This window comes from Apium graveolens, chromosome 3, assembly GCF_009905375.1.
Source record: "Apium graveolens cultivar Ventura chromosome 3, ASM990537v1, whole genome shotgun sequence".
In the NCBI taxonomy this organism is placed as follows: Eukaryota; Viridiplantae; Streptophyta; class Magnoliopsida; order Apiales; family Apiaceae; genus Apium; species Apium graveolens.
In genome coordinates this window covers 52,063,714-52,083,591 of record NC_133649.1, presented here as the reverse complement: position 1 = coordinate 52,083,591, position 19,878 = coordinate 52,063,714, and the positions used below count along the sequence as shown (strand labels likewise).

At 36.6% G+C, this 19,878-nt stretch overlaps 1 long non-coding RNA gene across 1 annotated transcript; it reads right to left on the bottom strand.

The window, feature by feature from the left end:
• Positions 1–3,357: 3,357 nt before the first annotated feature.
• On the bottom strand, positions 3,358–4,666 carry LOC141710715 (uncharacterized). Its single transcript, XR_012571027.1, has 4 exons — positions 4,385–4,666; positions 4,246–4,271; positions 3,920–4,042; positions 3,358–3,746 (listed from the first exon to the last, which is right to left on the bottom strand). It is a non-coding gene; the product is annotated as an uncharacterized LOC141710715 (long non-coding RNA).
• Positions 4,667–19,878: the final 15,212 nt, after the last annotated feature.

The window sequence follows — 19,878 nt, the reverse complement described above, 5'->3', positions numbered from 1 at the left end:
CTTTGCTTGATTAACCAAAGAAATATTCTGAGTGTAGCATGCAGTATCTACAGCTTCTGCCCAAAAATATGTTGATAACTTTGATTCTTCTAGCATTGTTCTTACAACTTCAATAAGAGATTTTTTCTTCCTTTCCACCACTCCATTGTGTTGTGGGGTTCTTGCTGCTGAAAACTCATGCATGATTCCATTTTCTTCATAAAACAATCTCATCACAGAATTCTTGAACTCAGTTCCATTTTCACTCTTGATTCTTCTAACTTTGAAATCAGGATGATTGTTGACTTGTCTTATGTGATTGATGATGATTTTACTAGCTTCATCTTTGGATTTTAGAAAATATGTCCGATAGAATTTTGAGGAATCATCCACAATTACTAGGCAGTATCTTTTCTTTGATATGGACAACACATTGACTGGTCCAAATAAATCCATGTGTAGTATTTGTAAAGGTTCTTCAATTGTTGAATCAAGGTTCTTTTTGAATGATGCTTTGATCTGTTTTCCTTTCTGACAAGCATCACACAATCCATCCTTTAAGAATTCCACTTGAGAAATGCCTCTTACCAAATCTTTCCTGACTAGTTCATTCATAGTCTTGAAGTTAAGATGGGACAACTTCTTGTTCCATAGCCAACTTTCATCTTGACTTGCCTTGCTGAAGAGACAAGTGACAGATTCTACATTTGATGAGCCGAAGTCAGCTAGATAAATATTTCCTTTTCTCACTCCAATGAGAACCACTTTGTTGTTTTTCTTGTTGGTCACAACATAGGCTTCAGAATTGAATGTTACTGAGTTGCCCTTGTCACAAAGCTGGCTGATACTCAACAGATTATGCTTGAGTCCATCCACCAGGGCAACTTCCTCAATGATGACATTGTCTTTAGTAATCAAGCCATATCCCACAGTATAACCCTTGCTGTCATCTCCAAAAGTGATACCTGGGTCAGCTCTCTCCATGAACTCAGTGAGCAGGGTATAACCTCCAGTCTTATGCCTTGAGCACCCACTATCCAAATACCAAAGATTCTTTCTATTTCCCTGCACACAACAAAATCAAATCAAGTTGATTTTGGTACCCAAGTTTCCTTGGGTCCTGTTTTGTTAGCCTTTTTCTTAGGTTTCTTAGGTTTTTCTTCATTTGACTTAGGTATCTGAGATTCATCCTTAGTCAATTGAGTAGATCCTTTAAAACCATTCATCATTACAGAATTATCATGCACAGGTTGGTTAATATGGAAAGGCATATTCTGTGTAAACATGTTATTCCAGTAAGGCATGCTAAATGGCATTTGTGGCACACTGAATGCAACATAGTAAGGATTTTGTGCAAATGGCATATTAGCAAAGTGTGCATTCAAATTATGTGCAGGCATAACATTCACAAGCATTGTAGGCATGTTAGGAAATGAAGAAGGTGCAAACATAGGTTCAGGCATAACAAGTTTGCAATTAACAGACAAATGATTAACACTACCACATTTCACACAGATTTTTCTAGGTGAATATTTATCAGGTGTGTAGTTGTTATGTTTGTTAATCCCTACTTTCCCATTCCTATTGTTTTTCCATTTTGATTCTGCTTTAACTTCAATTTTCTCCAACCTTTCATTTAATTGCTTGATTGACAGACGCCCTACATTGATTCTCTTGTACTTTTTCACTTGACTTGTTTCTCCTGGAACAAAGTTCTTGAAAAATATCCATATTTCTAATTTAACTTAGCTAGCTATGATTTGCTAACTGGCTTTCTTTCATTCAACGGATGTGGTTCCTTGTATTTCGATGGATAATTCTTTTGATCATTCGACGGATAACATTCATCATCTGTCGAATCCACATCCATTGAAAGTCCTTCTTCCAAGTTGGGATTCAGTTTCTCCTTACTCTTTTTCTAGGCTTCATCACACAAGGACTCTACACCTTGAACTTTAGTAATTTGAGCATAGACATCTCTAGATGATTTCCATACCTTATATACTACATATTCTCGTTCAAGTTGTTTTCTTAAAATATCCTCTTTCTTTAAGGATTCAGTTAGTTCATCTTTGGCAATCTTGCACTCCATCTTCAGCTTTTTAAACTCAACAAATTGAGTTTCTAACACATTGTTTCTTTCACTTAAAAACAAATTGTTCTCTTTAATTTTAGTATTTTCTTTAGTGAGAGATTTGAGTGTAACACGCAGATGATATAATTCAGTAGACATGTTATTTATAGCATCATTACACTCAGCTTTAGATAAATGTGCTAGATTAGTGGTGATTACCTGATTACTGGATGAACTGACTTCTGTTTCATCTTATTCCTAAATAATATAACAAAGAATTACAGAAGGGGAGTTAAATGTAATTCTGGCTACTTTTTGGATTTTAAGAATTGTTCTACTTTAAATATATAACCGTGTTTGATTTAGCTAAAGTGCAGAATGAAAGTATTGAAGAAATCAAACACAAAGTAATCAAATACAAGTATTTAAAAACTTTCTGGTGGATTGAACTTTTCCACCAGAGATATATATAAATTCGAGGACTCTGTGATGCAAGATTTGCATACAGCTGTTTATAAGTTGAACTTGCAAAGAACAGAGAAATTCTTTACAGATATAGTTTTTTCTATTTCTCTGGTAATTGCTTACTGACTTCAATATCGTTCTACTTACTACCCTTGGTTTATATATCACCAAGTTACATGATAAAAAGACAAACAAATAAGACCAAATATTTCTAGTCTAATTTTATGCTTCTTCATTTTCTCTATACAGTATCTTTGAATATCTTCAGTTTAGCATGGAAATGAAAATATTTCTTTGTTCTCTAAAACCTATAAATAGGCTGCCACATTCCATTTCACTACACCATATTTGACCTGTAGAAACACCAAAAAAAAGTGTTAAAATGGCCAAAAAGTGTTACCTAAAGCAAAAAAACGGGCTACGGTTACATTTTTTGAAAGTTTGGGGGTGTTAGATTTGCCCCTGCTACAATAGGTGTCTACGGTTACACACTTTTGAAATTTTGGTAACACCTCTCAATTTGTTACAATAGAGTACATATAGTTACATTTTCTATTTCTATGGTAACAAGTTGAAGGTGTAACCACAGTTCTGTTACAACATACCTTACCCTTTAGTAACACCAAAAATATGTTGGAATGGACTCTTTTGTAACACCATATTTGCTATTGTAACACTCAATTCAATCTTTTGGTAACATTTTTATATCTTATTGTAACATTCTTTTTTAATACTCTGGTAGTTTTTTTTGGGTAAATGAGGTCTAAGCCTCGTAAAATATATAAAAGAGAAAGAATTTACACGAGTCACTTCTCAAAACTTTTCTAAAAACAGGCCTTAAGAAAAACAAAGAGAAAAAACAAAAAACAAAAATAAATTACATCAAAAATCAAACCTAACTTAAAATAAGAAAGGCAAAGCTAAAAGACTTAACCAAAAAGCCCACTAGCAATATAAAAACAAACACCAACCCACCATCTCCAAAAAAGAGAGCCCAAAGACATCCGTGGCCCATATGACCCAACAACAACCTATAGAAAAAGTCTTCCCTGATCCACTCAAATTTGAACAGAAGAAAAGAAAAGACCACAAAAATACTACTGCTCTCGGGATACACACAAACCGAGATACAAACCGAGATGAGCAGTCCACTCGAACCCAACACTCGAATATAAACCCTTGCAACAACATAAATCAAGCAAAAATGAAGCAAAAACTGCATCAGCCCCTGTAAACAAATATTTAAACAAAATCAGTATTGCAGTGAGGCTGAGAAACCAAGTGCATCAGCAAAACAAGATAAAAAAAGCAATTCAGTCAACTAATACAACTTATAATGATTATGGAGCCGTTAACTTGAGTAATTAAAGATATTAAGAAGTAACCAAACATACTGCATACATCATCAGAAAGTTACTGAACCGTAACAGCCATACTGATATGCAAAATTTATAATTCCTTGCTCTCATCGAAGAAGACCATGTATAAGAACATAAGAACTCATCCTCTGACTTCAATTTATGCCTGTCAAACAATTAAACTGAGTTATATCTGTACATATATAATGCAGTTGGCATAACATCAGAAATGTTTAACAAACAAATTGTGACTATTAGAGAAGCATCCAATATCAGAGTCTCCAAGGTGTGATTTTTGCAACTAAATTGAAGTCCTAGAATTCTATTGAGAGTTTACGTAGGGTGAATGGAAAGACTTTAATACCATACCATGACTTAGAGCCTTCTTTCTTTGCCTGCAAAATAAAATAAAATAAAGTAATAACGTTAGCCCAATATATGACTGATACTCTTTGCCCATGATATGGCTGCATATTCCCAATTATATGATTTAAGATTAGAAGTAAACCTCAAGCTTTTTTATTTCCTCAGTAACTATGGAAATCCCGTAGTTGCTCAGCTTGGCTATACGATGGTCATCAAGTAATATATTGTTTGTTTTTAAGCGATTGTTGAAGGTAGCATATACCCCAGTATGCAAAAAATGCACAGCTTTTGCAATGCCAATCAGAACTGCTAAGCGATCTGACCACTTGAGAACCTTTTCTGGAGAACTTTCTGCAAAGTTAGATAAATTATGAACTTAGGAAATTGAAATTCTAATTACATATAGTTCTAGGTGAAGAAACATTCCAGACTGCTTATGTGTCTAACTAACATGCCCTATTTGTGTGTGTGATATAAAACCCTTCTTCAGACCTTCTTATAATCACTCTTTCATCACTCCTAATACAAAGAATTTTAGGTACATAAGTCTAGAAACAAAGATCGATGTGGTATTTAGCTCTTTAAATAACATACACGCATGTAATCAGATTCCTTTAAATAACATACACGCATGTACTCAGCAAGATTCGATCCTTTAGAGCCCTAACATCCCTTTATAACATTGTTCACTTTGTTGTCCACTACCAGATATAAGAATGATGATTTTTAAATTTAACAAAATGCATATATGTGCGAGCTGGTATAGTATGTAAACTGTACCATTGACCTGAGAGGTGAGCACGAAAATTCCCATTTGGCACAAACTCATATACAAGGAAGACTTTGCTAACAGTAGAATCATCTTGTGGCCCTCCATCAATACAATGGCCTAGAAGCCCAACAAGGTGTGGGTGGCGAAGTTTTGATAGTAAATCCAATCGAAGTTTAAGATTTTGAACTGAATACTTTCTAAATAAAGGCAGAGCTCGAACAGTAATGAAAGTTCCATTATCTAATCTTCCTTTGTAAAGCTGTTAAAATGGACAGAGAATGTTTGAAAGGTTGTTTAACGAAAAAAACCATGAAATTGTATTAAATACTTTAAGACAAATCAATCAGAATTTATATCTTATAGTAAAATTCCAACAGAAGAAGCTATTTAACATATTTTAGTAATGAGGTCCTTTAAATATAGCAAGCTGTGCTGGTGTAAGGCCAGTGTTATCAGTCACAACCAAATCTTCCTTCTTTCCAGCCTGCACTAATACCGTGCACGCTTCAAGGTTCCCTCTAATAGCAGCCCAATGAAGGGGCATACAACCTAAATTCATGATATGAATTAAAAAATTTGTAAGAAATAACAAATTTATGGTGTACAACAGATCATTGGCTTACTTAAATAACCAATTTGGCTATAAAGACATGCAATATAAATCAATTATAGATACGAAGGCAGAGCTTTAACATATACCCTACTTGTCCTGGCGTCCCCTATATGCGTCCAAAAATAGAAGAAGGCGTATACTATCAGCAAACCCTTTATATGGAGCCCTACATTTTTTTTCAGAAATTGATAATTATCATTGTTAAGCATTACAATTTACATGAGGTTACTTAAAGGAAAACATGTATGTAATTTCTACCGGTATTGAAGAGAAATTGTAAAAATAATCCAGACCAGATATTGCTCTTTCCACCTAACTAAATAAATTAAATCTCTAATGAACAAACTAATAATTTATTTCTACAGGTAAGCTTTGGTTCAGAGTAACTTCACACCACCAAGTTTATCAATAAATGCAGGGTTGAGCTTATATATACCAATATAATGGGCTTCTGCCATCATTATATGGAACATCAGGATCCGCATTCCACTTCGTAACAATGTGATAAAGGAATGTTGTTTGACCGTACTGTGCTACAACATGTGTTGCCTGCAATAAAGATACAGTGATAACCAGTAGTCAGGTTGACATATTTATTTTCAAAATCTATGCATTATAATATTCAGCAATCCAGAGCAAACAAACACCGATTACGTGTAGAAAAGAAGGATTACACTGTTTATGCTTATCAAAACAGAAAACATTCCAAATATGTCAAAAACTATTTCTTTTATACCCTTAATCTATTAGAAATGTCATTTACATGGGACGGGAAGTAACACTGTTAATCTATAGTATTATATTAAAGAACATTGAAAGATTTGGTACGATATCGAACATTGAAATTTCTGCAGCAATTTTATAAATCCCCAGTGTCACATTATTCTCAAGATAGGTTCAATATTTAGATTTTCTAACTTTCTAAGAGAAAATTGCTTAAAAAAATCATTTCTAAGAGAAAACTACCTCAAAGGCGAAATATATAAATGATTATCACACCTTAGAAAAAATATAATCATGGTTTGCGGTCTATTATACCTCTTTCTCTAAATCAAAGTTTTCCTATCCTCCTCGCAAAAAGAGCTACTATACTCTTTCTGGTAATTTCACATCAACTAGGAGATTTATCAAAGATTAGCTGTAGTTACACTTAGATGTTAGTAATAAATTACTAACATCTAAGACTCACATACCTCTTAAAAAAGTACTCATTACTAAAAGCAACTTACTTCTTATTCTTCCGTCCGCGTTTCAAATTCCACCCTTCCATCTTAGAAACCGTGCACCCACACTTCTTTTGAAACACCCCGTCCATTAACCAAAGCCATTTTCCTCAACTCATTCCTCAAATACTCAAACTCCTTCCCTTCACCCCTCCTTTGTACTATGTATGAGGTTGTATACTCTGTATCATAAATAACCTTACTAGCAATCAATTAAATAAATAATCAAAAAACAAGAAAATAGATATAAAAAAAGTCGAAAGTAAAATTAGGGTTTAAATAGAAGTACTTGCGTGCAAGTTTCATCCCAACCGGGACCGAAGCGAATGACAACGAGGCGCTCTTCTTCGGCAATAAGCATCAAAACAATAAGATGAATTACTAGAGCCCTAATTTCCAAGCTCTGAACTCGATTGAGAAGCCTAATAAATTAATTGAGAGTATTTATTTATGAGTGTATGTATGTTTGAGAGAGAGAGACTATCTGATTAAACTATCTGATTTTTAAACATGAATTGAGAGATAGAGAGAGTGTGTTAGGTAAAGAATCACACACAGAGTGGGTGAATGTATTTTTCTAATTTTAGGCTTTTCTTGAAAGATAATGGTTGAACAAAGTAAATTAAATCTTGTATAGAAAAGTGTTCATGCAGAAATTAAACTTGCATAAAATAAAGAACACAGATCTTCGAAACTCACTTAATTTTTATATTAAAAATTAAGATGCTTTGCTACAAAATTTCTAAGCTCTTCGAATTTAAAGAGCTCAGCTTCTTCTCGAGAGTGTTACAAGAATTTAGATCTAAATTGTTACTTCTAACTAGAGGACCAGTGATAACTTTATAGCTCAGTTAACTGCTGGTTTACACAGTAGATAATAAACATGCTATTAGCTTTTCTAAACTGTCACTTGTCATTTCTATTTATAGAAAAGCAAATCTTCCATTTCTGGCTTAGCATATCTTTAATATCCCGTGTTTACTTTTATCTTCCTCTGTCAGTTAATCTTTGCCATTGATCTTGTACACACTTCAAGCTGCTTTTTGTAGACTTGTCAATCCACCTGTTTGATTGTTTGTTGATTGTTTATCTTGGATATTAAACTGATCTGCAATTCTGTACTTTGAGACTGTACTTAGAGATCTCCAGTTTGATTCATTTGAACACTTGATATCTCGATAAGTACAAAGGCTTATCGAGATCTCTAGTTCTCCATAATGAGTTTGGCTTGTAGAGGTCTTCAGCTCATCGAGATCTCTAGTCTTCATAACTTCACTTGACTTGTAGACATCTCTGAATTCTCGAATGGATATAGACTTGTCGATAACTCTGAGTTCTCTAGTGAAAGAATGACTTGTCGATATCTTTTTGAGTTCTGGAGTAGCTTTCCTGACTTCTCTACTCCCGGTGGATATTGTTTATCTGTTGAGTAGATATTGCTCATCCGTCGAGTAGATGTATAGCTTATCCGTCGAGTAGATATTGCTCATCCGTCGAGTAGATGTTATTCATCCATCGAGTGGATATATAGTTCATCCGTCGAGTAGATATTGTTTATCCGTCGGTACTCTCTGGAGTCTGAATGACTTCTCGATAAGTCATTCTAGAGTTCTCGAATGACTTCTCTATAACCTAATGATAGTCCCTAACAATACAACAAGAATTACAGAAGGGAGGGTGAATGTAATTCTTTCTACTTTTTGAGATTAATAAAAATTGGTTCTAACTTAATAATATATAAGTTTTTGATTTGAAAAGTGCGGAATGAAGAGTTAGATAAATCAAAACACAAGTAATAAAAATACAAGTCTTTAAAAACTTTCTGGTGGATTTGAATGTATCCACCAGAGATATATATATATATATATATAATGTATCCACCAGATATATATATATATATATATATATATATATATATATATATATATATCAAGAGAACCCTGTGAAGCTTGAATAGCTCGCAGCTACTTACAAATATGAACAACTAAACTTACAGAGAAATGCTACAGGATTCAGCTGACAATTGTTTCTCTGAGAATGTATTTGCTTAGTCTTCTAGTTGTTCTACTTGCTACTCTTGGTTTATATATCACCAAGATTACATAGTAATAAGACAAGATAATAAAATAAAACATATCAAGTCTAATACCATGCTGCTTCACTACTATATTCCAGCATCTTTTAATATCTTCAGAATAGCATGGAAATGGTAATGCTTCTTTGTTCTCAAAAACCCAGCTGAATAGGCTGCCAAATTCCTTTTTCAAACACTCGACGCATGTGACTGTGTTGTCACTGTCAACAAATGTTTGAATTGATCATCCATCGGGTACATGATTATCATCCGTTGGGTTGCCTTGTTGATCATCCGTCAGGTAGCTTTGTTGATCATCCGTCGGGTAGCTATTTGACACTTGACTTCATTTCATTTATGCAGAATTAGAAGACATCTTATATTTATAATTAATCAACCTATTCTGCATATCTAATTAAAGTCAACATGACTTTTATGCTACTACAGAATCTATACAAAGGTGTTTGCAGAAATGTGCTACATGATTTATTGTTACATAAGTTACTCACTCGATGGATGTCAAATCATCATCCGTCGGGACTATATTGAGTCATCCGTCGGGACTATATCTGATCATCCATCTGTTAGAAAATTAGGATTTTAGAGCTTAATTTAATTATGTTCTTGATGTTAATCCTAAAATCTAATGATTGGAAATTGTTCAATGATATTTGAACTTAAATTTTCATGTATGGTTTTAAGAATTTTCTTAATGAAATCCATATGAAATGAGAGTTGAAAGTAGCTTGGAAAAGCTTGGAAAATTTGAGAATGTTTGTCCCACATTGAAATAAATAAAGGGGGTTGTGTGCTTTATATGGTATTACCCACATGAGTAGTATACAACTACTAAGGTGTGTGATGGTCCATTGTGTTATTGTGTGCTTCACGCGCACACACACACACACGCGCGCGCCCGCCCCGCCACGTACCGCACCGCACCGGACCGGGTCGGGTCGAAGGGCAATTTGGGCGAATGTCTCGGCGTCTCGCGTACGCGAGGCGACCTAGGCGAGGATTTTATTTATTTGAGAATTATTTTAATTCGAATTTATTTATCGGTGATTGGATTATTGGGCGGGGTTCTGAAATAGGCTAAGTAGTATAAATATATTGAACCTGCAAATAATCTGATCTGTAACAAGTTCTGATATTAAAATCAGAACTTAACAAGTTCTGATATCAGAATCAGAACTTAAGTACTGATGAGTCGAATCAGAACTTAAGTACTGATGAGTTAAATCAGAACTTAACTTAAGTTCTGATAATAATGTGGGTGTTAATGTGAAAAGCTGTTACAAATAATTTAAATTCAAAAGCTGATCAGTTTTGATTTTTTCATTAATGAATTCAAAATCTGATCAGTTTTTATTTTTATTTTTTATTAATGAAGCAGTTTAATTCAGACATTAAGTGTGTTGACAGTTTCATTTTTCCTCTCCTATAAATAGAGGCTAAACTGAATGAATAAATATATACAACACACTACATTCTCATCTCTTCTCTTCAACCTCTCTGCATTTCTCTCCCACAAGAACTGAAGTGCTGATATTTTCCGGCGACTGAGGTGCTGGTCGAAGTGGAGGTTTTGTTGCTGCTGTTAACATAAACTCCGAGCTGTTTTATCCTGGTGGAGATATTGCGCACATCCCAAACGCAGCAGGTAGGGGGCAATAATCTCTTCAAGAGCAGCCAGGACTTCGAGCAAGGCCTGGTGACTCAGCTGTAATCATTTTCTTGGCGTTTTGTATCTGTAAACCTTTATTTCAGTCACTGTTGAAAGCTATGGTTTCGGGTACATCTTTCTTTCTCTCTACGTTATTTCAGTTACTGATTTTGTTTACCTGCATGTTTTGTTTTGTTAACTGTGGTCTTGGCCTAAACTTGTTAAATTCTTTATACACTTGCCTCTATGTTGCTATACTTGTTAGTGAGATTCTCAACATTCTTGAAGAGATTATTGGTTATTTAGAATTTAGCATAATGGTTAACGAAAGTGAGGTTATCGTTGGTGGTGGTAGCAGTTCGGGTGTAACTGCTGGGGCCATTGATTGGACCACCTATAGTTTCCCACAGGCTGTTGAACTAACCGGTTTACCGGAGAAATTCAACGGTGGCATTGGCTTTTCTCGCTGGCAGAAAAGGATGAAGCTGTGGTTGACTATAAAGGGCCTGTGGCCGGTTGTGGAATATGAGAAACCAGTAGTGGATCAAGAGAAGGCTGACACAGTTAAGGCTTTTGCGAAGTGGGCTGAGAAGGATGGAGTGGCTAGAGCGGCCATTCTTGCGGCACTAACAAACACTTTGTTTGATGTCTATTCTTCTGATGCCTACTCTGCAAAACTCTTATGGGAGAAGCTGGACCAGACACATAATACTGACTCACAAGGTCTAGAAAAGTATTCTGTGGCAAGGTTCCTCGAGTTCAAGCTGGTGGACAATAAGTCCATGACTGAGCAGGTGCATGAGTTCGAGATGATAGTGCATGCTTTGAAGGAGTCTGGAATGAATCTCCCGGAGAAGTTCAAGGTGATGAGTGTGATTGAAAAACTCCCGAAGTCTTGGGAAGAGTTCTCTCTCTCCCTGAAAAGACAGAAAGGAGAGATCACCTGGACCAACCTTATGCTGGACATCTCGGTACAAGAACAACACAAGTCCAAACAGGGACATGTGATGCCAACTGAACACGGTACCTCGAAGGTAAACATAGCAACTGTAGGACAAAAGAGGAAGGCTTTTGCTAAGAAAGCTAATAGTAATAAACCTAAGAGTGACAAGGACAAGGCCAAGAAACCCAAGGCAAACAAACCATGCTGGTCTTGTGGGCAGGTTGGGCACTGGAGTAAGGACTGCCCTACGAAGAAAGCGAAGAAAACCGAGGTAGCACAAGCAAATGTTGTGCTTGGAACCGCAAGTGGGCCTGTAGTGAACATGGTTGTTGGTGAGGCTACGGCTTCTGAAACCAACATTGACCGGTATGTGTCCTACAACCCTGTGATATTTTCTACCTATCTGTCAAATGAATGGTTGATAGATACTGGAGCTAATGTACATATTTGTGCTGATATTAGTTTATTTGTATCTTATCAACAGAGTCATAGCCTGACTGTGAAGATGGGGAATGCTAGTGCTGCTCAAGTACATGGAGTTGGAAACGTGGATCTGAAGTTCCCTTCAGGACGTATTCTATCTCGGACGAGAGTGCATCATGTTCCCGACATGCGTAGAAATATAATAAGTGGAAGCTGTTTAGTTTCTAGTGGTTTTGAAATTTCGTTCAAGTGTAATAAAGTAGTTCTTATTCACACTGGTACATTCTTTGGCAAGGGTTACTTGTCAAATGGTTTATTTATTATTAATGCGGATCCCGTTTTGGGAAGTTTGAATAATAATATTATTCCTACTGTTAATTGTATTGAATCCTCAAATAAATGGCATGCTAGACTAGGTCATTTAAACTTTGGTGCTCTTAAGAACATGATGAACTTAGAGTTGATTCCAAAATATACCATAGAAAAGAATTCTAAATGTCAAGTATGTGTGTCTGCTAAACAGATAAGGAAACCTTTTCATAACGTTGTTAGGGATTCAGACTTGTTAGATTTAGTACACACTGATATTTGTGAATTTGGTGGTGTGTTGACCAAGGACCAGTTTAGATACTTCATTACTTTTATAGATGATAGTAGTAGATATTGTTATGTTTATTTACTTAGACATAAGGATGAAGCACTTAGTAAATTCATTATATATAAAACTGAAGTAGAAAAACAAACTAGTAAGTTACTTAAAAGATTGAGATCTGATAGAGGTGGTGAGTATACGAGTAATGCTTTTAATGAATTTTGTGCAAACAATGGTATAGTTCATGAAGTTACTCCACCATACACACCTGAGTCTAATGGGGTTGCTGAGCGAAAGAACAGAACATTTAAAGATATGATTAATAGTATGCTTATTAACTCTGGGTTGCCTAAATACATGTGGGGAGAGGCTCTAAATACGGCTTGCCATATTTTGAATAGAGTCCCTCTGAAACACATGGATAAAACACCCTTGGAGTTATGGAAAGGCAGGATGACTAGTCTTAAGTATCTTCGTGTGTGGGGGTGCCTTGCTAAGGTGCTTGTTCCTGAACACAAGAGAAAGAAACTAGGTCCAAAGACTGTTGACTGTATCTTTCTGGCTATCTTGAAACCACTACAGCTATGAGATTTTTAGTGTTAAAATCTGACATAGATGGTATAGTGGCAAACACGATAGTTGAATTTAGAGATGCGACATTCTTTGAGGATGTCTACCCTATGAAGACTGGAATACCTGAAACGACTTCTGAGGAAGATCCTACTCACACATCAAGTTCTATTCCTGATCATGTGGAAAAGATGACAAATGTGGGGGCGGAACCTAGTAGTAGCTCTATTCCTAAGGAATTAGAGGAACCAAGGAGAAGTAAGCGTGCAAAAATAGTCAAGGATTTTGGAGGTGATTTCATCACTTACAATATTGAGGACGAACCTTTAACTTTTCGGCAAGCTATGGATTCTTCTGAGTCAAGGCACTGGAAGGGCGCTGTCAAGAGTGAAATTGACTCTATTGTTTCCAATGGAACATGGGAGTTGGTTGATCTCCCTCCTGGGTGTTCTACTATTGGGTGCAAATGGGTCTTTAAAAGGAAGTTGAACTCTGACGGCTCAATAGATAAGTACAAAGCTAGACTGGTAGCTAAGGGTTTTAAGCAAAAGGAAGGAATTGATTATTTTGATACATACTCTCCGGTTGCAAGAATGGTAACAATCCGAATGCTTATAGCATTGGCTTCAGTCCATGGTCTTATCATTCATCAGATGGATGTAAAGACGGCTTTTCTTCATGGTGAACTTGAGGAAGAGATTTATATGGATCAGCCTGATGGATTTGTTGCATCAGGCAATGAAAGGAAAGTATGTAAGTTGATCAAGTCCATTTATGGCTTGAAACAAGCTCCCAGAGATTGGCATAAAAAGTTTGATGAAACTATATTGCCTTTCAGTTATAAGATTAATGAAAGTGATAAGTGTGTCTACACTAAAGTTAAAGGTAATGAGTGTGTTATTTTGTGCCTATATGTAAATGACATTTTATTGTTTGGAACTAATATTGAGATTATTAACGAGACTAAAGAATTCTTGAAAAGACATTTTGAAATGAAGGATATGGGTGAGGCAAGTGTGATTCTTGGAATCAAACTGGTTCAGTCCACTGAAGGAATAACCTTGACTCAATCTCATTATATAGAGAAATCTATACTTGAGAAATATGGTTATTCACAGTGTAGAATCGCTAGTACACCTTATGATTCGAAAGTTGCCCTTGTCAAGAATACTTCAGGAGTGCCTGTGTCTCAGTTAAGGTATTCTCAGATTATTGGGAGCTTGCAGTATCTTGCTAACTGTACTAGACCAGATATTTCATATTCTGTGTCTAAATTGGCGAGATATACAAGCTGTCCAAACAGAACTCATTGGGATGCTCTTGATAGAGTACTTAGATATCTAAAAGGCACAATGTACCTTAGTTTACACTACAGGAGATTTCCTGGTGTGCTTGAAGGGTACAGTGATGCAAGTTGGATAGCTAAGAAGTCTGGTTCCAATGGAGTGACTGGATACGTGTTCACCTTGGCTGGTGGAGCAATATCCTGGAAGTCAAGCAGACAGACTATTGTTACTCGGTCTACTTTTGAGGCTGAGTTGTGTGCACTTGATGCCACAGGGACGGAGGCTGAATGGTTACACGGACTTATGTCTGCTATACCTGTAGTAAGCAGACCGCTCCCTGCTATTGCTATTCACTGTGATAGTCGAACAACTATCGACAAGATTAGCAGTAAAAAGCATAATGCTAAAACTAAGAGACACATCCAAGTTAGACTCAAGTCTATAAGGGGTTTAGTGACTGATAGGATCATAGCTATAGAGTTCATAGGAACTCAGAATAATATAGCTGATCCTCTTACTAAAGGACTGGAACCTGCAGTGGTCCTTAAGTCAAGGTTGGGGATGGGATTGTCAACCCATCATAATTCATCAACAGTGGGAACCCAATACACATGAGAGGAGATCCCTCGAAGTGTATTCAATGGGTAATAACAAGCTGTAAGGATGAGTTGGTAGTACCTTTGCTACATAGATGATACTATAGTATCTGAGTCTATCCCCTGTAAACCTAGAAGGTACTGACACTGCCAGAAAAGCAAGAGTTTTAAAACTCTGAATGGGATCAAGTCATTTGACGAGATAGAGGCAGTATATCTCTGGAGATGCCCAGCTAAGCGAATGTAATTGTGTGGTCGCAATTAGAGGATAGGGTTAATCCTTGAAGCATTCGATGAACAGGATCGAGACATGACCATTAATGTCTCAAAGCCGTAGATTGGCACCATAACCTTTGACTTGTCGTCGTCTATGGAATATGGTTATACTAAACGGATTAAGATTCAAGGTGAAACATTCCATCTGAGTCTGATAGCCATTGAAGTAGAGGAATTAGGAGGGTTCAAACCCGGAAGGGTACCGACTCTGAAAAACAAGTCATGATGGGAAATTGATCACATTTCTGTATGGATTTGTGGGGGATTGTTAGAAAATTAGGATTTTAGAGCTTAATTTAATTATGTTCTTGATGTTAATCCTAAAATCTAATGATTGGAAATTGTTCAATGATATTTGAACTTAAATTTTCATGTATGGTTTTAAGAATTTTCTTAATGAAATCCATATGAAATGAGAGTTGAAAGTAGCTTGGAAAAGCTTGGAAAATTTGAGAATGTTTGTCCCACATTGAAATAAATAAAGGGGATTGTGTGCTTTATATGGTATTACCCACATGAGTAGTATACAACTACTAAGGTGTGTGATGGTCCATTGTGTTGTTGTGTGCTTCACGCGCACACACACACACGCGCGCGCGCCCGCCCCGCCACGCACCGCACCGCACCGGACCGGACCGGACCGGGTCGAAGGGCGATTTGGGCGAATGTCTCGGCGTCTCGCGTACGCGAGGCGACCTGGGCGAGGATTTTATTTATTTGAGAATTATTTTAATTCGAATTTATTTATCGGTGATTGGATTATTGGGCGGGGTTCTGAAATAGGCTAAGTAGTCTAAATATATTGAACCTGCAAATAATCTGATCTGTAACAAGTTCTGATATTAAAATCAGAACTTAACAAGTTCTGATATTAGAATCAGAACTTAAGTACTGATGAGTCGAATCAGAACTTAAGTACTGATGAGTTAAATCAGAACTTAACTTAAGTTCTGATAATAATGTGGGTGTTAATGTGAAAAGCTGTTACAAATAATTTAAATTCAAAAGCTGATCAGTTTTGATTTTTTCATTAATGAATTCAAAATCTGATCAGTTTTTATTTTTATTTTTTATTAATGAAGCAGTTTAATTCAGACATTAAGTGTGTTGACAGTTTCATTTTTCCTCTCCTATAAATAGAGGCTAAACTGAATGAATAAATATATACAACACACTACATTCTCATCTCTTCTCTTCAACCTCTCTGCATTTCTCTCCCACAAGAACTGAAGTGCTGATATTTTCCGGCGACTGAGGTGCTGGTCGAAGTGGAGGTTTTGTTGCTGCTGTTAACATAAACTCTGAGCTGTTTTATCCTGGTGGAGATATTGCGCACATCCCAAACGCATCAGGTAGGGGGCAATAATCTCTTCAAGAGCAGCCAGGACTTCGAGCAAGGCCTGGTGACTCAGCTGTAATCATTTTCTTGGCGTTTTGTATCTGTAAACCTTTATTTCAGTCACTGTTGAAAGCTATGGTTTCGGGTACATCTTTCTTTCTCTCTACGTTATTTCAGTTACTGATTTTGTTTACCTGCATGTTTTGTTTTTTTAACTGTGGTCTTGGCCTAAACTTGTTAAATTCTTTATACACTTGCCTCTATATTGCTATACTTGTTAGTGAGATTCTCAACACCATCGAGTGCTACATTTTTCACTAAGTTAAATCTACTAAGATATTTTGTTAGTGTAATCATCAAGTTCACAATATATTCCCAACAATCTCCCCCAATTTATTCCTACTAGAATTGTAGCCATAAATTAAGAGAAACTTGATGATAACAAAACATCCTAAAAATACAGACTTAAAAGATAGTAGATAAAACTAAAAAGTGCTGCATTATTTAATGAAAAATTTACAAGACAAAGTGTACAAAGATTTGCTCACAATCATTTTCAAGGTGCTCCTCTAGTCTGAGCAAATTGATCTATTTCCTTGATTGTCTAGATTTCTTCCCAAGCCTCCTGTTGTTTTCTTCTATCTGATTTTGGAGCTGTCTGTGGAATTCAAGTTCATCGGATTCTGAGAGATCTAGCATTCCTTGCATTTCCAGAAGAGTCTCATTGCTAGAGATGCTGAACTGGTCCTCTAATCTGAAGAATCTTCTAACACCCTTATCATCCATGGATAACATCAGCCAGCAGAGCCTTAGATGCACTCTACTCCCTGTGTAAGGAATAGTGTTCATCACACTGCTTTGAAAATGCCCAATATGGCATGCCTGATCTTGAACTAGGGCCTACTTCTCCCCCTATGTCTAATGGCTCTTCTTCACTATCTTCACCCTCACCTCCAAAGAATTCTTCTGAACCACCAGTCTCATAATCAACATCATCAGCTGTTGAAGGCAAAGCTGTGATGGCATCCTTAGCTCTTTGCATGGACTATGTGGTGTACACCAAGTTTAGCATCCTTTCTGCATTGTCATTGCCCTGTCCAGCTAGAAGTTGATATGCTGGAACAGGATGAGTAAATTTCTCAGCATCTAAGGAGGTAGAATCTAAAATAGCTTGAGTTTGCTGAGATAGTCCCTCCCTGTCTACATCCTGGACATTCATTGACTCACTTACAATGACATCCACCCTTATGTCTCCAGTACCTGCATTTCTCTCATTATCTCTCTTTTCTTTCATCAAGGTCTCACATTGGATCCCCACCCTCACACCCTCACCTTCACCATCTAAGGTGGGACTCCTCACACTTACTTTTGCCAGTCCTGAAGAAATGGACTGCATTGGATCACTATTTTCCTCTCCTTTTTCCTGGGAGCAACCCAGACTCTCACTCATGTCACTACCTTCCCTCAATCCTAATAGTGATTGCACAATTACTAAGTCATCTGCACTTGTAACTATAGTTGAACTTTGGAGTTGTGCAGAGACACCCGACGGATGAGAAATATCCATCGGGGTAGTAATTTGACTATCCAACGGATGACTGCTGTTAGGCACATCCGTCGGGATACAATCACTACTCGACGGATGAACAATATTCATCGAGTGAGTAGAAATGAATGAGTTTGGAGTGGAGACTATTGTGGACTCTGTGCAGATTGATGAAAATTTTGGCACAGATGTCTCAACAGTCTCAGAAAGAAATGGCAAGTGAACCAACAAATCATCTAGAAGATGATGCTCACTTGCATGGATTTTTGGCTTCTCCAAAAAAGTTAAAAATGGAGAATATGGTTGTGATGTTTGAATCATGTCAATATCCAAAGATTGTGTGGGAGAATTTGGTGTTTGAGGTGTTTCAATTTGTACAGATTTTGGCTGTGACTCCACATTTATTGGAGCCACATCAATTTGACTTTGAGATGGTGCAGTGACTGGGTCTTTAGCTCTAGTTTGCACTGTGTGTGTACCCTGTGCATCCCCAAGGGTTTTAGATTTCTTCTTTCTTGTGTAGGTTTGTGGTGAACTTGTGTCCCTACCCCTTTTGTTCTGTGCTCCTAGTTGAGAGCTTGTTTGAATAGTTACATCCTTTTGGGAGGATGAAACTAGAATTGAGCTTTTATCCTTATTAACAACCACAGTTTGTTGGGAAACTGTGGTGTGGCTTGGTTTGGGTACACTATGCTCACCATCCTTATCCTTAGGGCTTCTTTGATTTTCACCCTGTCCCTCACATGTCTTTCCCACCTTCACACTCCCCTCTTTTTGTTTAGTGGATTTTACAACTGGCATCTTTTGAGAGACACCAGAGGGGGCTTTCTTTGTCTTTAGTTTTGAAACTTTGGTTTTGGTAGCTTGGGTAGGCATCTGTCTGGTCATTGACACAGATGCCACTGCTATACTAGAAGGCAAAGAAATGCTTGAGGTTGGGAGAGTAGAGACAGTTGAAATTACCTCACTTACCTGAGGTGCCTCCATTACTGGAAAGTAGAAGAGTGGCCCCTCTTTGTGGTGATCTGCTCTATTGAGATATGCAATAATTCTTCGATCTTGAACCCAACAATCTAACTTGTTGGTTGGGTTCTCAAGCACAATATCCTCAGAGAGGTGGTTAGCAAGCATCATGAAAAATCTACCATAATAAACATTCTTACCCCTCTTACTAAGCTCCCCTAACTTAAACCCCAACTCAAACAAGACTAGATCACTAAAATTGAAGTATTTATCAGTTACTAGCATGTAGAACATATTGAGCATGGAGATATTAACAGAATCAAAGTTGCTAATTTTACCAGAAAATACTTTAGTAACTAAATCACACAGATAACTCCATTCTTTCCTAAGACCCAATCTCCTAATTTCACTTAATTTAGAGATGGTGAGTGCATAACCCATGGAGTTTAACATGTTAACAATATCAGTGTCTGTGTGTGGAGTAGTGACAGTATTGTTAGTCCTTAACAATACAACAAGAATTACAGGAGGGGATTGAATGTAATTCTGACTACTTTTTGAAATTAAAGAAAAATGGTTCTAACTTAATAATATATAAGTGTTTGATTTGCAAAATGCGGAATGAAGAGTTAGATAAAGTAAAACACAAGTAATTAAAAACACAAGTCTTTAAAAACTTTCTGGTGAATTTGAATGTATCCACCAGATATATATATATATATATATCGAGAGAAACCTGTGAAGCTTAAATAGT